This window comes from Macrotis lagotis, chromosome X, assembly GCF_037893015.1.
Source record: "Macrotis lagotis isolate mMagLag1 chromosome X, bilby.v1.9.chrom.fasta, whole genome shotgun sequence".
NCBI classification, from domain to species: Eukaryota; Metazoa; Chordata; class Mammalia; order Peramelemorphia; family Peramelidae; genus Macrotis; species Macrotis lagotis.
The window spans coordinates 65,378,998-65,394,459 of record NC_133666.1 but is presented as its reverse complement, the minus strand read 5'-3'; positions in this window follow the sequence as shown (position 1 = coordinate 65,394,459).

The following is a 15,462-nucleotide window of genomic DNA, read 5'->3' as shown; positions in this document are numbered from 1 at the left end:
CTGTTGCCCACTGAGGAAAGGTGCTATGCACTCTGTCCAGAACAAAGCCAAACAAGAAGCCAACCATATAGTGCAATGCAATCAATCTTGGATTTGGGAATCCTACAACTTGACTGAGTTTTGAATCCTTCTCTTCTTGGTCTTTGTAGTCTTTCCTGTTTCCTTTTTCTATTCATGGCAAATCACTCCCTTTCCTTGAACCTCAATTTCCTCATCAGTAAAATTAAGAGTCTGCACTGGGTGATCCCTAAGATTGCTTCCAGGTATGATCCTATGACCACATTTCAAGAGGAATGGCCTAGGTTGGAGGGTGAGGTAGGAAATTTGACTTTGGTCCCAAAACTGGTGGAGTAAGGGTGTTTTATGCTTCAGATTCACTCCAAGAGTCTGTAGCACCTTCAATGCTGAAAGACCACCTGGGGACATTCATGAGTCTGAAAAAAGCTCCCAATCCCAGAATTGGAAATTGGAAGAAAAATAGTCTCTCCAACCAGCTTGAGCAAATGCAACCAGTTCTAGTGCTGATCCTCCTAATCCCAGGATTACAGGGGATCCCAGGAGAGGCTTGGGATTGTTTTGAAGTGAGATTTGGCTGCATAAGTATTGAGTGTAGTCTTCTTTGTTTCCTGGTAGAACTGGGCACCTTTGTCCTGTCTAAGGGGCATTTGCTAGGCCTTTGCCTAAAAGGGCTTTTGAGTTATTTGAACCTTCCAGGTGTTCCATAAATTTGAAAGAAGCTTCAAATTCAGTTACACAATCTTTCCATTGTTTTTAATACAATTTTAACTTTTACAGATAGTTGTATGTATGTATATATCGTCACATACACACACACACACAGAGGTAGCAAAGCACTGCTAGAGATTAATGAGTTGGTTTTCTCAGATGGACCAGGTTCTGCTCAGGTAACTGGGATAAAAGCACCCTAACCTTGCTTCTCCACAGACTTGAGTGGAGGGGGGGGGGTTAGGAGGGGTGGTGAAAAATGTGAATTTTAGCTAAAAGACTCTTACTGTTCAAATTTCCATTTGCCAAGTAATTTTGGGTGCATGGGGAGTTAGGTTATGGTGTTTAAACCAGGTGCAGAGCATTTAAAAATTAAAGTGAAGGCTTAATGTTCCTCCAAAGAGAATATGTGGGTTAAAAAACCAGTAAAAAGGTTAAGCATGGTAGCTGTTCTCTGCCCTGAAAGATCCTATATTATTATTTAATGGCTTAAAAATGACCAATTTCACTCTGTCTGGGAAAGTGGAGCATTTCTTTTAGGTATTGAAGGGTAACATAATACAAAAATTAATCATCTTTGCTAGTAAGAAGGGCCTTTTCAAATTTCTTACTCCTGAAGTCACATCAGCTAGCCTTTTGTTTCCCTTCCCCACCTTACTTTCTGAACCTCTCACCAAGTATCCCCTGATCTTGGGTTATACCATTTTCAAAATCCTGTACTTTGAGTTTACTGGCTAATTAGGATCACATCTGACCCCATGCTAAAGTGACCCAGAGGTAAAGTGTGTCTTCCTCAAAATACCCCAGTCTGGTCATCTTAAGCAGATTCCCTGGGCCAGATATTTTTCTGTCTCTATCCTTAGGGATATTTGCCTGTCTGGTGGGTCATTCTAGCAGTGGCTTGAGCCTAGAAGGGGTCTTAGGTTTAAAGGGTTTTGTTCATAGAAAAGTAAGTCTCAAGTTGCTAATGGATTTATCACTCCTTAGATATCCCTTCCCTTTAAAGTCTTTTGAAAGTGCATTGTGTTCAGACTTGGGGAATCTCTTAAAATGCAAACTCTCCTAATTCCTAGTTCCCTAATATTGGACAAATGTGTTCCCCGATCCAGGCCTTGGTATTCCCACCTGCTCTCCGGTCCATTGCAACTTCCAACATTCTTTGATCCAAAGAACTAACCAGTTGATCAGCATACTTCACCCATAAACACCCTTCACCAATGTAAAATGAATTGTTTAAGAAAAAATGAGCTGTTTGGTGAGGATGTAAAAATCAGACCTATGCAGTCCTTCCCTCCAGACATTAGCCATTTCTGGAGGCTAAGAAGATGCTTCCATAGGTTGCCCTTCTGTGACAAAGCTCATTATCAGGTCTCCAGTCGGCTGGTTATTGTGATTTATACCATCATCAGTGACATTCATTGTTTCATGATTATAAGTCATTGTCTCCGGAAAGCCTAGAAAGAACCTATTTTCTCATTGTGTTGAAATGCAAATATGTTCCTTGGGAAGGGTAATAGATTTGTAGTCCCTGGAAGGAATTTAGAGATAATCTAGTCTCTCATTTATAATGAGGAAAGAGGGTCCCATAGTGGGCCAGAGCATGTGGTCCTTTCCATGCTTCTAGAACATGACTTGCTTCAATCTATTCAACAAGGTCCTGATCAAAAAAATCCAGAATTAAAGGTTCCCAATTTCTAGCCCAGTGCTCTTCCTAAGACCCCCACATTTCTTCCTTTGTACTTGTTAACATGAGTCACAGGCGAATAAAAAGAAAAACAACTTAATGTTTAATTAAGCATCACCTGGAGTGGTACAATATTGTAATAATTGTATATAATTAACTTCATTGCCAAATCAGAAGCTTGTTAAGGCTAAGTATAGAACACCATTTTTGTAACTGCAGCTTGCAAACTACAACATGAAGTGGAGAGGAAGAATCATTAGAAATTTTGTCCAAGTTCAGTGTTGACCTTCAGTTGAAGAAAATCCATTTCCTAAAGTTATCGAACAATTTAGAAGTCTATTTTTTTCCTCTTTTCATGGAAGTGGTCTAATATCCCCAGCAATGATTATATTGATCTTCTAGGAATCTTTTCTAGTGGAAATATTATCACTGTCAAATGATTAATCTACCCACTTTGTGGAAGCTTGAGTCCTGAGTTCTTGGTAGATTCAAATGAAGTGTTGTGTTGAGCATGACCCATTTAAAGTTAAATTGTGTGAGGCCCAAAGGGTAGGCTCCATCTGAAACTACTCAAGTCTGAAATTCCTCTACAGACTTTCAGACCATAATAATAAGCAGTCTCATTGGGAACTTTTCATCTCTAACTTTCCTTCGATCTATCCTATTTGCCTTTGCCAGAATTGAAATCAGAAATTTGGTCCAAAAGAATCTTGGAGGTCATTTGTCCAATCTCCACACCATCACAGAATTTGATTTGGAAGACACCTGAACAGTCATTGAGTACCACCCATCCCTGGAAGAGCATCCCCTTCCAAATTTCACAATACCCAATGTGTTCCATCTCTAATTACTACCAAGCTTTTGTTGGCCCCCCCTTACAGCTTCTACCATTGTTCCTCATTTTTTCCTGAGAGGTCAAACAGAGTAAGGGCTAATCCTCTTGCCCCTTGACAACCCTTCAAATAATTAAAAACCATTATCTTGACATCTGCAGCCTTTTCTACTCCAGGTTATTCATGCCCTAATTTTCCACCACAACTCATATAACTTAAGATTTTCACAAGTTTTGAATTCTGAACTTGACATAAAAATTTTCCATATAAAAAGCTGAATAGAAAAAAAGATGCTATGTGAAAACATGAATCTCTATAGACATAACTTGATCTTTTAGAAAAGCATAGAATTTTTTCAACAAGATATTTTCAAATCTGTCTTGAGAGTTTATTTCCTTCTATATTTCTTTTGTTCCTTTCTGTGAATTAAAAATATTCAGTGGGGGCAGCTAGGTGGCATAGTGGATAAAGCACCTGCCCTGGAGTCAGGAGTACCTGGGTTCAAATCCGTTCTCAGACACTTAATAATTATCTAGCTGTGTGGCCTCGGGCAAGCCACTTAACCCTGTTTGCCTTGCAAAAAAAAAAAAAAACCTAAAAAAACTGAAAAGTATTCAGTGTCCCTCTGTTGCTTCTTTTCTTTTCCTTCTTTGGGAGATAATATTGTGGCTGAAATCCCTTTTCCCCCAAATCCTTCTCCCTTACACACACACAAAAAAAAAACAAAAAACCCTCTATTAAACAAGTAACCGTAGCCAAGCAAAAAAATGCCATATATTTTTATCTGATTTTTTATTTTGAGTCTATCACACCTTTGTCAGGAAGTGGGTAGTATGTCTCATCATTGAGGTCCTTGAGTTGTGATTGGTCCATTGCATTGATCATGACTTTCATAAGTCTTTCAAAGTAGTTCATCTTTATTAGGTTGGTATTTTGTAATTTGTCCTCCTGTATTTCACTCCGCATTAACTCATATGAATTGTTAGCTATGGTTTTCTTAGTCTAAAAATGAAATAACAAAAATTGAGTTTTATCCATGAAAGTTCATTTTCTAGGATCTTACCAAACCCATGGGTGGATGATGTCATCAAAGATACCAACCACACGTTTAATGAGGAAACTATATTCATAGAAATCTCAGAAGGGATCATAAAATGTTGGTGGCCAACAATCAGCTTACACATTAGCACATAAAGTGTCATTGATTACTTTATGATTCTCTAACCATTCATAAGATCTTTTCTATGTCAGAACTGACAAAGATCCAATTAGCAACAGGACTACTGTCTCCTCTTCTGAGTTGATATTTTATGTTATCAGAAATAATAAAGACATATAAAACATTAGGCTTTCTTCCTCCTCAAAATGTCATAGGGTATAAGAATTTATTCAGTCTCTTATAGAGATAACCAGACTCTGGTTTACTGTGGTTGTTGACAGAACTGTGAAAGCACAAATTTGCAGTTGCAATTAGAGGAGGACTAGGCTGTTTCAGACAGACAGAGCTTGCCTTCAGATTTATAACTAGAGAGATGCAGACCTTGTGGAGGGCAGAGGCTAATATTCAGACTTAAAATCTGGCTGATAAAAAAAATTTCTATCAGAAATTTAGAATTAAAGAGTATCAAACTTAGACAGGGTCTTCCTAGTTTTCTCTGAAGGTGTCCCTTTCATTTTTGTGACACATTAGTCCACTATCACATTCACTTATCATTTGTTCAGATAATTCCCAGTGGATTGGTACTCCCTTAGTTTCTGGTTCTTTCCTACTGTAACAAGAAAAAAAAATCCGTGGCAAATATTTGTGTGCAGACAGATTACTGTTCTCTTTCTTTGTTCTCCTTGTGGTACGGGACTAGCAATGGCATCACTGCATCAAAGGATATGCTCAGTTTAAATAATTTTGGGATGTAATTGCAGCTTACTTTTCTGAATGACTAATTCATAGCTTCATTAACCATATACCCAGTGGGTCTAAAAGCCATCTAACAGTTGTCATTTTACTTTTTTCAACATCTTTGGCAATCATATGGGTGTGAGGTGGAATGTTAGATTTGTTTTAATATTCATTTCCCTAATTATTAAGGATATTTTCCTTTTAAACATATTGATTACTGGAATTTCTTCCTTAGTTGAATTGCCTATTCATATTCATTGATCATTAGTTATCTTTTGGAGAATAACTGTCACATATTTAAATCACTTCCTTATGTGTCTTGAAGATACATAGGATAACAGCATATCAGAGAAACTTATGGTATAGAATTTTTTCTTTTCATTAAAAACAATTTCCTTTCCATTTTTACTTCATTGATTGGTGTTTAAGTAGAACCTTTTCAATTTATGCAATAAAAATTGGCTCTTGTCTCCTATGATACCGTCTATCCCTTTTCTGGTTGTGAATTCTTGCCCTGTCCACAGTTTAAAAAGTAAATTCTTCCATGTTCCTCTAATTTATGATTTGGCGTTTTATTTCTAAATCATGTATCTATTTGGAACTTACCGTGATACATAGTGTGACATGTTGGCCTAAATCTAATTAATAAAAAGCTTCTTTCCTTTTTCCTTTCTTTTTTTTTCTCAAATGTGAATCATCACAGTCAATGAGTCATCACTTTAGTCGATGGTCTCTTTTGGGTATCACACATTACATTATGGTGTTTATTCTCTTCTGTGGGTTATATGCTATTGGGTACACAATCTGTTTCCTTGATGAACTTTTGTATGTTTTAACTATTGCCAAAACTTTTGACACAATATAGTTTGGAATCTAGTACTTTTAGCCTCTCTTTCCTTCCAACTTTTTTTAAATACATTTTTTGACAATCTGGGTAGTTTGTTCCTCCAAATGATTTGTTTTTTGGTAACTCTCTCTACAGTATTCCTTTGGTTATATGATGTATTCACTCCTTTTCATTCCCATTCAGTCATTGTCAAGAAATGTCAACTTTCGAAAAGTCTGTTGGGTTCTTAGCTTCTTTCTTTTTTTTTCTTTTGGTTTGATTTGTATATCTTTGAGAAAAGTACTTTAAAATTCCCTCATTAATATACGTTGGCTATTTGCTTCTTCCTGTTATTTCATTTCCTTCTCCTGCAAGTATGTAGATTTATGCTATTCAGTACATATGTAAGCATTGATATTAATCATAGTCTATGGTGCCTTGAAGCATAATGTAATTTTTCTGTTTATCTCCTTAAATTACATTTATTTTTATTGTTGCCTTGCATGAGATTATAATTACTACCCTTGAGATTTTCAGAACACATGAAGCAGAATCGATTTTACTTCAAAACCATTATTTTAACTCTGAAGTTTTATGTTTCAAGAGTATTTCTTGTAAACAACAAATTGTTGAATTCTATTTTCCAATTCATTCTACTTCCTGCCTCCATTTTATGGGTGAGTTCATCCCATTCATGTTAAAAGTAATTGTTTTTAATTGTGTATTTTTCTCCCTTCTAGCTTATCCTCTTAAATGGTTTTTTACTCTCTTCTTACCTTATCTTCCTCCTTACAGAAAAGAGGGTATTGAGTGAGGTATGTGCTAAATGCCAGGGATCTATATTTGATGCCCTTTGCTTCTTGATCAGGTACTGTTTTTCTTTTCTTATTCCCTCAAATATTTGCTGATCAGATTTGTACCCTTTCTTTCTTTGATCTTAGTGCCCTTTCATAATTCATCATTCATATTTGTGTTGTTTATGACTAATCCCTCTTTGATCATACCCTCTTTCTTAATCCTTCCCTCATTTTATGACCTTCCCACCTGATTCCTTTTTGAGTTGAGAATATTCCTGCACCAAACTTCATGTGTTCAATGCTATTTTATTCAGTTGAAATGAAAGGTTCACATGATGCTTGCTCCCCTATTTCCTTCCTCCATTGTATGTAGTTTTTTCAAGCAGACCAGTAATGTGACATGAGTCCTGCCACCTTCCTTCCTGTTTCTTCCATAGGCTATTATTTCTTCTGCTCCTATAATAATAATGTAAATTATCTGACATTTTCAGTGCCATATGGTGCCAGGATTTTATCCCAAGCCCTCTGGTTCTAAATTCAGGAATTTCCCCCACCCCCTTGCATTGCCACTGCCAATCGTCCCAAGGCAATTTATGAGGATATTTCTCTCTCATGAGATACCTTCGGTGGCTTCCTGAATGAAGTCCTTAGCTGGCAGGAGAATTGACAGAATCTTCTTGTAGTGTATCTTTCTAGGCTTGTCTCCTGACAATTCCCTTGTGCCTTTTGTTTCAGCCTGGTGTCATTGAAACCAATCCAGAGCATATATTCTGAATGGGAATCATGCATTATGTGACAATTTCATTCCAAAGGTGTATGGTTGCACCATTTTCCTTTGAGTCAAAACACCAATCAGGTTGCCGAGACACTGGAATTGCAAGAACGTAAATACCTATATACAGGCTACTTAGTAATCAGAAACCCAAATCCTAGGACATCATCTAAAGAAAAACACATTTTATGATCTTTGTAGAGATTTTTAACCTGAATTCTATGACCTTGTTGGGGTTTTTTTATCACTTTTATTGTATTTCAATTTAATTGGTTTCCTCTGTAATACTATGTATTATATCTTATACACTTAAAAACATTGCTCAGAACAAAGATCCATTGGCTTTATCAGAGTGTCAGAAGTGTCCATGACCCCCCCCCAAAACAAAAAGTTAAGAACCCTTGGACAAGTATTTGAAAGCTAGCGCCTATAAAAAATGTATCATTAAGGTTTATGATGGGAGGAAGTAGAATTGTTTATTTCCCTGTCATCAATCACAGTATAATAGCACTCTACATACTATGATGTGTCTTCTTACAGGTGTCAAAGATAGCCCTCAAAATTTTCAGGACAAATTCTTATTATCTAGCTTTATTTCAGATAACTTTACCTTTTAGGACCATGAATTTCTACTACAGACCTGAACTTCTCCTAGGCTCTAGGGCAGAGTCTTGGCATTATCCCAAAAGAAGTTCAATTATCTACCACATAAAAATGAATAAAATCCAGTGTCTGGGAAGGTTAAAATAGGCAGGACTGTGCCAGCCTACACTTCTTTTATGCCTCTCCTAATTAGTCTGTTAATGCTTTAATTAAAAGGAAAAAATAATGCACATTGAATGAAGAGAATAATTTAAGGTCTAGGCCAAATGGTCGAGTAACTTTTCCAAATGATTCTTTTGTGCAGTTTTGTTTGGTCTTGCCTTTAATGTTTTGATCTTCAGTTCCAACCTCAACACTAATGGCTTGGAATCTTAAAATGTAAGAGCTGGCAGGAAACTTCAAGGTTATTTTGTACATGAGGGTACTGAGACCCAGAAGTGAAATGACAAGGCCATGTAGGTACTAAGGGTCATATGACTGCTTATTTCGCTAAATACAATGGCTTCCCTGTGTGCATGTAGATTTTGATCTATAAATAAATAGCCAACACTGCTCTCTCATCATTGATCCACCTGATTTCTGTACATGCTAGCCAAGGGAGGCTTCAAATTCAAATGCTTCCATAGTTTTAATTTCTTCTCCTCCACCTAAATTTAAAAATAGAATCTATATTTTGGGGTTTCTTCAGGATAATGGCAGCCAAGTTATTTTTTTTTATATTCTAGAATCTCCCTTTTATAGAAGGATCCTATTGAGCATTTTCAATGAAACTCTTGAAAATTAACTAATATTAATCATCCTCATTCCCTAAACCCCCCCACCCATAATGTCACTTAAGCTGTAAGGAATCTGAATTCCCTTTAAAATGTGAATCCAGGGGGGTGGTTAGGTGGCGCAGTGGATAGAGCACCGGCCCTGGAGTCAGGAGTACCTGAGTTCAAATCCAACCTCACACACGGTCCATGTACTATTCCTTGAAACCTGGAGGAGTCTCTGGGGTGGAGGTAAGGAAGGAATGCATTGTACAAAAGAAAGAAAAATTAATTAAAAGTAAGACGTAATCATTGATTACGTACATGGTACATGGTTTTCCTTCAGCCACCTGGAGTATTTTCTCCTAAGGCAGCAAGATGGCAAAGGTTGGAAGTATGCAAGTGTTCCCAACATGCCCCTTCTCTTGAATCTTGCCTTCTCATCCACAATGGCTTTGGTTTTGTGTGTTTTGAATGTTTGGGGGACAGGGATTAATGCCCTTCCTTACCATTTTCATTAGCATAATGAGCATCAGTCTGCCATCCAATGTGACCGAAGGTTAATTGTTAGGATTTTTGTCATTGTGAAAGTTGTCATTCCCAGCTGTGGGCTGCTGATAGCTGTAGTCATGTACAGGAAACAGACTGATTAGCAGTGTGATTGTTTCATACAAGATCTAATCAGACTGAGGTATGCCAACAATGGTGTGTCTGTCTCTTTTCCAAACCAACTACAGGAATAAGCAGCATAAAATAAGACTTGAGGAGCGAGTGTAATGCCTGACACTTGATCAGTCAGTCTCTGGTGAGCTTGAAGAGGCTACTAGAATACTTTGAGCTCTAGGCAGGTGGCATGTCAAAGCAGACACATTCAGGAGCTGAGCAAATATAAATGTGTTGCCCCATCCCCATTCCCCCAAATAAACCAGTCATATTCTTGATGTCTCCATTTGATCCCTCTTGCTTCTCTGATCATTCATTGGCACATGAAGAGATAGGGACATCTGAATACTATCCTTTTTCAAGTTTGCCTTCTGTGCATGTTATAATTGAGGATCAAATTAGCTAAGTAAGGGCAAAGGCTTGTTAACTCTCTCAGTGTTATTCCTTGTACCCATATATACCCACTAGATTCTCATTTAAGTATTTACCTGTGCTACCTTGAGAGAATCTGTACTTCCTCATAAGATTAGAGTGGTTATTGAGCACATGGTTGCAACAGCTCACCAAATGATTCATACAAAATTTGGTCCATCCTTCTACCTGACTGTGAATTTTTTGTGTTTTTTTTTTTTTCAGATTAAGTCAAAAGTCTGGTAACCTTGTCAAATTGACTACAATCACATCTGCTTGTTCTTTAAGTTTCCATGAATAAAGTTTATCTGGGACTAGTCAATTGAATTTATTGAGCCTCTAAGTACTTTTTCCAATTATCTTGGGTTTTACTTCCTTGTTATTCATTTTTGTTCTATAGTTCTGATTAAAAAATCATTTTTATTAGTAGAGATAAGAGAAATACACAAGGAGTTAAGTATGTCTGCTTATCATCATCCCATCCAATCCCAATCTGCTCCTTAGCCTTCTTTGATTCTTCTCTTGCCTTTGGTAGCAGCAATAAATAAATAAATTTTCCTGTTACTGAGTTAGAGCTTTATGAAAACTTTGACTCCTTCTGGTCGTTAGTTTTCCTAAGATTCCTTTTATAGTACTGTATACCAGTGTGGTCACATCACCCCACTGCTAATTCCTTAAACTTCACTGACTTCTATTGCCTGCATGATAGAATATCAAAAACCTTGTCTGATTTTTAAAGCCTCTTATAACCTAACTCCCTCCTCCCTTTGCAGTCTTCTTACATCTTATTCTCCTCATGTTTTCTGTGATTCAGTGAGGTAGGCTTCCTTCTTGTTCCTGGTGCAAGGTAATCCATCTCTTTGAGGAATTTCACTGGCTTCTCTCATGCCTAGAGTTTTCTACTTCCTCATCTTTTCCTACTGCTTTATGTTTAAGTATCAACTCAAGTCTCAACTTCTACATGAAACCTTTCATAATCTACCTTAATGCTCTTGCCTTCACTCTTTTATCTCCAATTTACTTGGTATATACTTTGTCCATGGTTGCTTGAATGTTGTCTCTGACATTGGACTCATAGATAAAACTTTGAGCTTGAAGCCAAATCTTCCTTAGAAACTCACCAGCTATGTGACTCTGGAAAAGTAATTTAAGCCTGTCTCAGTTTTGTCATCTGTAATATTGGAGTAACAATAGCACTTGCCTCCTAGAGTTCTTGTGAAAAGAAAATGATCAAATAGGTGTGCGTTTTGTGAGCTTTAAAACATTACATAAATGCTAACTATTATTTATTATTGGGCAATATTTTCTTTCCTTGCCAATCTTCTGTGCGTTTGTGTGTAGATGGAAAGTATTTCTACCCCTGTTCTTTGATAGTCATGAACTCTGAACTAGTGGTCCTCACTGCTTCTATTCTTACTTCTAACTGCTAAATTTAATTTTGTTCTATATTTATTATACTCCATCTAAGTACAGAGTACTATTCAAGGCCTTATAGCTACCAGGACAAAGTGTTAGCTTTTTGGTGGGCACACCCCACTGTACTGGTTCACATGGAGCTTAGAATTCACTAAAACCCAAGATCCTCTTCAGCCAGTTGTGAAATCTTTCCTTTCTACCTCGCCAGTATCCCTAATATACACCCCTTTCTCTCTTCTCCCAAAATCATGATGATGGCCTTAGTGGCTGTCATAACCTCCTGGTTGGTACCCCAACCAACTCTTCTATCAAATCAATGCCTCCTCCATCTCATACTCATGGCATGCAATGTTTGTACCTCAGTGTAGGACTTGATATTTGCTTTACTGAAGTCATCACCCTAGATTCAGCCAGGTGTTCTAGCCTGTTGAGATCCTTTTGTGTGCTGACTCATTTGTCCAGTGGATTAGCTCTCCCTGCCAGGTTTGTGTCATGACCACATTTGATGAGCATGCCAGCTATCTCTTATTCAAGGTCATTGGAAAAACTTGGTAAATAACCCAGGGCCAAATTGAGATCCCTGGATTACTCTGCTGGAGAGCTCTTGTCATGTGAATGTTCAACTATTACTAGCTATTGAAACACTTTTGATGCTATCTCTCTTTATTATTGTCTTATTCATATCTCTCCATCTTCTGGAGATAATGTATGAGAAAATTTGCCAAAAGCTTTGCTGAGATGTAGATAAACTCTCTTCTTACCATTACTACTCAGCTACTAGTTTAGAATATCCTGTTCTTAATGAAGCCCTCTGACTCATTGTAAAAAGACTTTCACTTTCTATTTAGTCACTAATCAGCTTTTTAATAAGTTCTAAAATTTCTCCCAGAATCAAAGCTAAGTTCATTGCCCCATAGTTTTCTGACTCTGGTCTCTTCCCTTTTGGAAAGTTAAAGCATTTGCCTTTCTTCAATCTTAGGCTATTTTTCCCTTTTCCATGATCTTTCAGATACTGCTGACAAGGCTCAGCTATCACATCTGCCAGGTTTTTGGGACCTGAGAAGGCCATTTGTTTGAGCCTGGGGACTTGAATTCATCACAGGCAGTTTGAGGCTCTCTTCCTTGATTGTCAGTGTCCTGCTAGTCCCTTTGGTTCTGGCATTTCCAGTGTAAACAGAAACATAATGGGAATGAAGCATTTGTTCTATCTCTGTGTTCTCAGTGATCTCCCTCCCCTCAAATAAATGTCAGCTCCCTTTTTTTAATGCTCCCTTTTCTCCTAGTAGAGATAAACCAGCCCTTTTGTCTTGTCTTTGCCTTCCCTAGCTAGTGTTGGCACTCCTAATTCTGTAGTTATTTTTAGTTGTCTACATGATCTTTTGAAGAAGGGAAAACCAAGTGCTCTAGTCATTGTCCTTTGACAGTGTCTGCCTAAAAAAGAGGTAAGAAGAACAGAAATCAGTATGGAACTAATCTAATCCTTCCTGAGGTTACTACCTTCTTCCTAGGTTTGTCAATTGAGGTTTACCACATCATGGTTATCCTCAGCCCACATATCCAGCCAGTGGTGAAATCTTTCTTTTCTGCCTCCCCAGTATCCCTTAGTATGCACCCCTTTCTCTCTTCTCCCAAAATCATGATGATGGTTCAGGCCTTAGTGACTGTCATAGCCTCCTGGTTGGTACCCCAGATTCAAGCCTCTCTCCAATCCAATCCATCCTCTTGGTAGCAGCCAAAGCGAACTGAAATAAACAAGAAGAGACTTTCTGTAGAATTTCCACTGGTCTGCTTTTAGAAAATTCAACTAGGCTAAAAATGGAAAGATTCATTGTTCCCTATGCCCACAATATCTGGTGTTTGAGTATTCCTCTGATTATCATCAAAATGTGTGATCTTTGATCTCATGGATTTTAAAAAAGAATATATCAAATTCTATCTCAACTATTGACCAAACTCCATTGTGGACATTTGAATACAAAAGACAGCAATTTCACAAGCTAGATTCAATCTTCTTGGACTATCTAATATTCATGTCTTGGCTGCATTTTCTACTAAAGGTCACAGTTTTAATGAAGTACATAATGTCTTCTTTTCTCAGCCATCGGCATCAAGGTCAGGATTCTTTCTGGGGACCACTGGCTCCCCACATCCCCTCCACATACTCTCTCTCCCACGGTCTTTTATAGACCAGATACCCTGTCAAACCTAGAAAGTCAGAGGCACAGATTTCATGGTATTGAGGACATCATTAGGATTGAGCATTTAGGGATAAAGAAATGACAGAAAAGATGTGTGGTTGCTCTTAGCAACAGCTGTATCACATGATATTTATGTTATCTGGAAGCTGCAGTGGCTTACCTTCTTTTTCAAAAGAAAAAACAGGCACAGGTCCACCCCATAAACTTAGGGGGCTTATGGCAGGAACCACAGAAAAAAGCATCCCTATTAAATCTCATATATATTGTTTGGGCCTCTTTATCATCTATGTATCTTTAAAAGGAAGCCCTTGATTTTCCCCCCAGAAATCACTCCTCTGAAAGCTCTTGGTACAGAGTAATTAAAGCAGATGAAAAATGGGTGTGATCAAAATAGAAGGCTGTTTAAATCAATGATGTCTACTAAAGTCAATGGATTGTAAGGCTCCCCAACATGTTAATATTATTTTCCATAATTTGCTCTATAGTTTCTCTAGTCCTCTCTTATGGTTGTTTTGCCTTTTAAAGGTTAAAGCACAATACCAGTTTTGCTAGACAGAAAAAGCATCATTCTTGCTTTCTTGACCACAGATCATTGAATAGGATTGCTGCAATGGGTCACTGACGATTTTTGACTTGGCCTCTACAGTAGGGAGGGGACTGCTTTCTCTGTTTCAGTAGAGAAATTAAGGCAAAGGGTCCTGGTTTTAGGACAATTTCCAGTTATTCCTCACTACATTCCATCTGCTCCAACTCAGTTACCAATGAAGGAAAATTATGTAAATTGAATTGACTGGAAACATAGCCCCTATAGCATTTTTCTTGTCCATATCATTCTCTGGAATCAAAAAAAGGAGATAAGATAGAAAGGAAAGAAGGAAGTTTCCACACCCTTCTCCTTTCCAAAAATAGAACAGTTAAGTTATTCCAGAACTATAGTTCAGGGGGTCCTTACAAATTGACTTCTAGAATGGTAGTTTTTCTAAAGAATATTGCTTCTGTAAAAGCAGTTTGAACAGATTTCCCCTCACCTTCTTTCATAGGGATATTTTACCTGGACAACTCCTGGACTATGATACTCTAATCAACATTGCAGTGATTGTACTGACTTATATTGGAAGAGGTACTTTGCTCATCTAGGAGTTACCTCAATCGATGAACTGAAAGGTCTCATTCCTATAACTATTAAAAAGGCAGTCAGAGAGGTAGTTTATCATAGTAGATGGTGTTGGACTAGAAGTTATAGAGAACTTGGTTCTACCTACTCTTGTGACCATCTATCAGACCTTAATTTCACTGAGTCTCAGGCAAAAAGAATGTGGGAAATGTTACCTGAATTTATCTCTAAGAGACAGAGGCAACAGGATGGTGTTTTCCCTTAGGTTTTTCTATTCTCCCATCTACTAACTAGGGTGCCCTCTTTCCAGAAACTACCTTGCATCTTGAGTGTATTCCTGATAATCTCACTCTTTGTTGGCTACCTCAATGAATAAGGCTCTTAACCACTCTGAACTCCAGTCCTCTAATCTGTAAAGGGCTGTAATAATACTTTGGACCACCTACCTCAGAGGTGTTATGAGGATCAGGTGAATTAATGTTTTATCTCAATGGCAGGTTTTCATAGTAATAATAAAATTTAGATTGCATACTCCTTGAGGGCAGGGAAATATGTTTTCCACCATTTTCAGAAGCAAAAACATGCACATGTCCATTCCACAAGCGTTGGGGCCTCATCTCAGCAGCTCCAGGAACAGCACCACAATTAGATCTCACATATTAAGAGCAAATGCTGTTCTTATCCCCATTTTCATACTTAGCAATTTCAGAATTTAATAAATACAGGAGAGGAGATTGAAATCTAAGTCTTTCCTTACTGCTTCCCTAGCT